The sequence below is a fragment of the Convolutriloba macropyga genome, unplaced genomic scaffold (genome assembly GCF_964194025.1).
Source record: "Convolutriloba macropyga unplaced genomic scaffold, txConMacr16.3 SCAFFOLD_5479, whole genome shotgun sequence".
Taxonomy (NCBI): domain Eukaryota; kingdom Metazoa; phylum Xenacoelomorpha; order Acoela; family Convolutidae; genus Convolutriloba; species Convolutriloba macropyga.
In genome coordinates, this window is record NW_027451911.1 from 10,001 (window position 1) to 16,864 (window position 6,864).

The 6,864-nt window shown below is 42.1% G+C and overlaps 1 pseudogene; it reads right to left on the bottom strand.

Moving 5' to 3' along the window:
- Positions 1–980: 980 nt before the first annotated feature.
- LOC142357044 (5.8S ribosomal RNA) lies at positions 981–1,132 on the bottom strand (annotated as a pseudogene).
- Positions 1,133–6,864: the final 5,732 nt, after the last annotated feature.

The following is a 6,864-nucleotide window of genomic DNA, read 5'->3' on the forward strand; positions in this document are numbered from 1 at the left end:
CGCCTACTAGAAGCAACATAATACTCGTCTTGTTAGCTCATTCAATGAGAATAGCTTTTCCCGTTGAGAATTTTTGCCTTCAATTGGCGTTGTAGTGAGTTTGGCTACTCAGATCACCAAATACTTGTGACAATTCGAACCAGAAATGTTTTCAATTTTCACATGCTGATGTTTCGGATTCAACCTACTAGAAGCAGCATAATACTTGTATTCAACAATTTCTGTATCAAATCCCAGTTTTCTCTGGTGCATCTTTGCCAAACTATTCCAAACTGCCTGAGTCTGAATACCAATTACAGGTACTAGTAAATGCACGTTACTAAGGACTATATAGTTCTAGGTTACTGTACACAACGACGTTCACATGTTGATGTTTCAGCTGCCGCTTACTAGAAACAACATAATACTTATCGTGCATACCTTTCCATAACTTGTCCTTTTCAGATGCATTAGTTTCCCTTTGTCTTGGCTTCTACAGTCAGACTGGCTACTAGTAACAGCACAGTACTAATCACATATCGTTCTACAGTTTGCAGACAACTTTCACATGTTGATGTTTCAGCTTTCGCCTACTAGAAACAACATAATACTCGCTGTATACATTTGTAGTTCTCTATGTAACTTTCATGTGAAGAAGTTTCGCCAGTCTTTTTGACTGTCTCAAATCTGAGTCATGCTTAGGCTACTAGTTGCTTCATAGTACTTATCGCCTCGAGATCATTGAACAAAACTTGATTTTCACATGTTGCTGTTTCAGCTTCCGCTTACTAGAAACAACATAATACTAGTCTCATTAAGTTCCGTCTCTTTGCAATTTTCTTATGAAGAAAATTCGCCATCACAATGACTCCAGCAGTTCTTGATCAAGGAATGCAATCATTGATCAGAATGCTATTATTTGAATCGGTTCTGCTTTAAGTGTTCCAATTTTATTGGAAGCACCAACAATAGAACATCAATGTGTTCAATCGAGAGTTATATAACCCTGAATCGGACGCAGTCAACAGCCGAAGCCGAGACCGCCTTTTGCGTTAGAGAGGTCGGTAAACAAATCTTGCGATTCATACCGAATTAACACATATAGCTGTGCTCCTCTTCGTAAAGCGAGCCAAGTGATCCCCTGTTGAAGGATGTATTTGGACCAATCTAGTAGCATTTGGTTTCCAACAAGCTCTCCCAAGTTAGCTTACTTATTGGGCTTTTCAACCAATTCGGTTGGCTACAAGCATCATCAAAGTACTAGCCACAGTTTGATCGCAAAATTCTACGACTTTCACATGTTGATGTTTCGGCTTGCGCTTAGCCTACTATAAGCAACATAATACTAGTCATATCATAGAGCGTGATCAGCTTGTGACGTTCTCATGATGAAGTTTCACCAACAGTGTCTCACTTCGAGCTTAAATCCAGCTACTAGTAACTACACAGTACTGACTGCAACGATAACTTTTATCTATACCTTTCACATGCTGCGCTTTCGGCCAGGGCCTACTAACGTCAACATAATACTCGATATAAACTTTTGTTCATGATGCAGCTTCCCCATGCAGAAGTTTCGCCTTCAAATGCTCTCTTGGCCATATGACGTAAGAAAAGGTTACTAGTAACATCACAGTACTAGCCACAGTTTGATTGCAAAATTCTACGACTTTCACATGTTGATGTTTCGGCTTGCGCTTAGCCTACTAGAAGCAACATAATACTAGTCATATCATAGAGCGTGATCAGCTTGTGACGTTCTCATGATGAAGTTTCACCAACAGTGTCTCATTTCGAGCTTAAATCCAGCTACTAGTAACTACACAGTACTGACTGCAACGCTAACTTTTATCTATACCTTTCACATGCTGCGCTTTCGGCCAGGGCCTACTAACGTCAACATAATACTCGATATAAACTTTTGTTCATGATGCAGCTTCCCCATGCAGAAGTTTCGCCTTCAAATGCTCTCTTGGCCATATGACGTAACACAAGGTTACTAGTAACATCACAGTACTAGCCACAATTTGATCGCAAAATTCTACGACTTTCACATGTTGATGTTTCGGCTTGCGCTTAGCCTACTAGAAGCAACATAATACTAGTCATATCATGGAGCGTGATCAGCTTGTGACGTTCTCATGATGAAGTTTCACCAACAGTGTCTCATTTCGAGCTTAAATCCAGCTACTAGTAACTACACAGTACTGACTGCAACGATAACTTTTATCTATACCTTTCACATGCTGCGCTTTCGGCCAGGGCCTACTAATGTCAACATAATACTCGATATAAACTTTTGTTCATGATGCAGCTTCCCCATGCAGAAGTTTCGCCTTCAAATGCTCTCTTGGCCATATGACGTAACACAAGGTTACTAGTAACATCACAGTACTAGCCACAATTTGATCGCAAAATTCTACGACTTTCACATGTTGATGTTTCGGCTTGCGCTTAGCCTACTAGAAGCAACATAATACTAGTCATATCATAGAGCTTGATCAGCTTGTGACATTCTCATGATGAAGTTTCACCAACAGTGTCTCATTTTGAGCTTAAATCCAGCTACTAGTAACTACACAGTACTGACTGCAACAATAACTTTTATCTATACCTTTCACATGCTGCGTTTTCGGCCAAGGCCTACTAACGTCAACATAATACTCGATATAAAATTTTGATCATGATGCAGCTTTCCCATGCAGAAGTTTCGCCTTCAAATGCTCTCTTGGCCATATGACGGAACACCAGGTTACTAGTAACATCACAGTACTAGCCACAGTTTGATTGCAAAATTCTACGACTTTCACATGTTGATGTTTCGGCTTGCGCTTAGCCTACTAGAAGCAACATAATACTAGTCATATCATAGAGCGTGATCAGCTTGTGACGTTCTCATGATGAAGTTTCACCAATAGTGTTTCATTCGAATTGGTTCTGCTTTAAGCTCTCCAATTGTTTTGGATGAACCAGTTTTGCCCTTCGAAGCCACTTTTGTGAGCTTTTGTGGGTCTTTACCAAGAGGATATACCTCAAGGCCTCTTTCAATTCCTTTAAGTTCTTTCAACTCCTTTACAGTTTCTAGGTTCACATAGCTGCAAACCTTATTTCTAGTTTTAAGTCTGGCCAACTTGGGGAGAGTTGGTGCAGACCGTGACCAATTCTAGTAGGATGCCACAACAAGAATGTGATCAACTTAGCTTGTCGATGAACCTGCCCCACATTCAAACAACTCTATCGCCTTTTCCTCGTATAGTTATATGCGAGGGCCTCTCATAGAGAGCGCTGTTAGCAACCTTTTCCACATAGACGATAAAGTTGTGAGTGTTTTGCACATGGCTGTTGTCATCACCACGTGACGAGTCAACTCAGCTTGACTCTCTACACTCCGACAAGCTTTGCACATACGCCTTTAGTTCAGTATGTGTCTTTAATCTGACTCCGGTGCCTCAAGCCGGAAAAATTGTCAGATTATGATCATTATCGGTTAGTCATCCCGATGCAAGATCGTATCGTACTGTCTTTGTCTACCTCCAGATTCCGAAGAACAGGAGGAGACTCTCCCAGACCTACATATCTGGGAGAATGTTCAGAGGGCGAGAAGCTGTGGATTACTCTCCCCTAAGAACTGACTAAACTTTACCCTCGTCCAAGGTAAGTTTATTTTAGCTAGCCTTCTATGTAAAGGATCTGAGGCTAAGCTGTGTTTTTTCGAGCCTTTGGCTCGGAGCAAGTTCAGTGGGCGCCCCGAGTAGCTCAACTCTTTCCCACTGAACAGCGCAACGCTCTGTCACTCGCTGGGATTTTTGCGTGTCGGTTCTAACCACGCGACTTGTGGACCTTTTTAGGCCTTTCTCATTCACAAGTCTATAGCTGGGCTTCTATAACCCAGCTTCTGAGATCTAGATAGCTGCAGTTCTGCTAGGCTGCTTTTGCTAACTAGTCTCCCTTTAAGCAGTCCCTTGCCATGACTGCTGAACTATGTATCCACACAAGTAGTTTTTGAGCTCGATACATAATTCGAGATTGGTTGCCAAGCAATCTCTAGCGACAGAGCGTCATGCGCACTACAGACATGGCCTCTACCAGCAGCCATGCCCGAAGGAATCAATCACTGATCCTTCCGCAGGTTCCCCTACGGAAACCTTGTTACGACTTTTACTTCCTCTAGACAATTAAGCTCGATCCGCTTCATCCCGTTGCCGGAGACCGAAGTCCCAACAGTAGGAATTTGCAATTCTTGCTTAACTATCCAATCAGTAGTAGCGACGGGCGGTGTGTACAAAGGGCAGGGACGTAATCCCTATGAGTTGTTGACTCATAAGTACCAGGAATTCCTGGTTCACGTCTGCAAGTTACAACAGACGATCCCCTTGAAGCGCTGTACTTTTCTCTGATTGCCCAGTCCATTTCGGACCAAGGGCTGAGTACTCAATCTAAAAGTACACAGTGTAGCGCGCGTGCAGTCCAGAACATCTAAGGGCATCACAGACCTGTTATAGCCTCACTTCATCTGCGGTATTTAATTCCGCATAGTTCCTCTAAGAAGTGTTTGAATTCACATATAGTGAATTTCATTATTTAGATGGAGAAGATCTCGTTCGTTATCGGAATTAACCAGACAGATCACTCCACTAACTAAGAACGGCCATGCACCACCGCCCATATAATCATGAAAGATATTCAATCTGTCAATCCTTAAGATGTCTGGACCGGGTGAGTTTTCCCGTGTTGAGTCAAATTAAGCCGCAGGCTCCACTCCTGGTGGTGCCCTTCCGTCAATTCCTTTAAGTTTCGATTTTGCAACCATACTTCCCCCGGAACCAATAAACTTTGGTTTCCCGGTTAATCTCTTGCCAAGTCAAGATCGACTTTGACAAATTGTAGGTTGGTATAGTTTATGGTCAGAATTACGAGGGTATCTAATCCTCTTCAATACTCTGACTTTCGTTCTTGATTAATGAAAACATTCTTGGCAAATGCTTTCGCAGTAGTTTGTCTTGCCACGATCCAAGAATTTCACCTCTAACGTAGCAATACAAATGCCCCCGTCTGTTCCTTTCAATCATTACCGCACTCAGCCAACCGGCATCAATCGAGTAGCGGGTCATTCTCCATTATTCCATGCTTTATTATTCGATCCCAAAGGATGCTTTGAACACTCTAATTTTCTCAGGGTGAAAACACCGTTTCCACAGTTCGTCACATTTAAGTGCAAACTATTTCTTCGATGCGAAGGATGAGCGGAACGAGTCAACAGATTTAACTGAAGACCATGTTGCCGTTCTACTCAAACAGATCCAACTATGAGCTTTTTAAACGCAGCAACTATTGCATACGCTTGTAGAGGCTGGTATTACCGCGGCTGCTGGCACCAGACTTGCCCTCTACTCGTTCATCAATGGAGCTTTTAAGTCCATTCCATTCTGATTACAAACCATAAAGGTTCATATCATTATTTCTAGTCACTACCTCCTCGTGCGGAGAGTGGGTAATTTGCGTGCCTGCTGCCTTCCTTGGATGTGGTAGCCGTTTCTAAGGCTCCCTCTCCGGAATCGAACCCTGATTCCCCGTTACCCGTCACAACCATGGTAGTCCGTTACACTACCATCATAGGTTGATAGGTCAGAAATTCGGAAGTTCCGTCCCCAAGCCGAAGCTATCTGGGATCTTTCAGTTACTAGGACTCATCACGGGATGTGTCTGTACTTAGCAAATCACCCGGTGTAGTCTTGTAAAAGTCTCCGACAGTGTCGGACAATCAGCATGCATTAGCTGCAGGGTTACCGCAGTTATTCATTTAGCTTGCAAATCAACTAATAGATAGTAACTGATTTAATGAGCCATTCGCGGTTCCACTTTTTCAAGCTTCGCTTGCACATGCATGGCTTAGTCTTTCAGACAAGCATATGGCAACTGACAGGATCAATCAGTTTAATTGTACTTTGAACAATCTTTCGATTTGTTCGAATTTAGAAAGACATAGCCTTGCGGCCTCGTCAATCTTGCTTTGAGCTTTTTAAATCACGAAGAGTTTCAATGCATGCTTTGGCATGGCTACTAGTTACTACACAGTACTCTACACACTTAGAGTTACCCACGATTACACATTTCACATGCTGATGTTTCGGCTCGCGCGTACTAGAAACAGCATAATACTATGTGTACTGGTAGATAGCGCTCTGTGAGCATTTCCCATGAGCAGGTTTTGCCCTCCAAATCTCTGTTCTACTGTTACCAATACCGGCTAACAACTGTATCATACTAGGGAGAATTGACTCATGATTTAAAAACCAGATGTTCACATGTCGATGTTTCGGCTCTCGCCTACTAGAAACAACATAATACTAGTCTGTTAAAAATCTCAATCACGCCGCCTCTTCAGATACAGAAGTTTTACCTTTTATTGGTTAGAGAACAGCTTTCCAGCTGTCGACATGGTTACTAGTAACAACACCGTACTCAACACAAAAACTTTTCAACTTCACAACTTTCACATGCTGATGTTTCTGCTTTCGCATACTAGAAACAGCATAATACTTATTGTTTTGTCAAGTAATTTGTGTGTCTTTCCCATGTGAAGTTTCACCGGTCAACAATGTTTCCCTGACCAATTACGGCTACTAGTAGCTGTATAATACTAGGGAAAATGATTGAGGATTTAATATCAGATTTTCACATGTTGATGTTTCGGCTTTCGCCTACTAGAAACAACATAATACTAGTCTGCTAAGAAATCTCGCTCAAATTGCCTTTTCACATACAGAAGTTTCACCTTCTATTGGTTAGAGAACAGTTCTCAGCTGTCGACATGGTTACTAGTAACAACATCGTACTCAACACAAAAATTCTTCAACTTCACAACTTTCACATGCTGATGTTTCT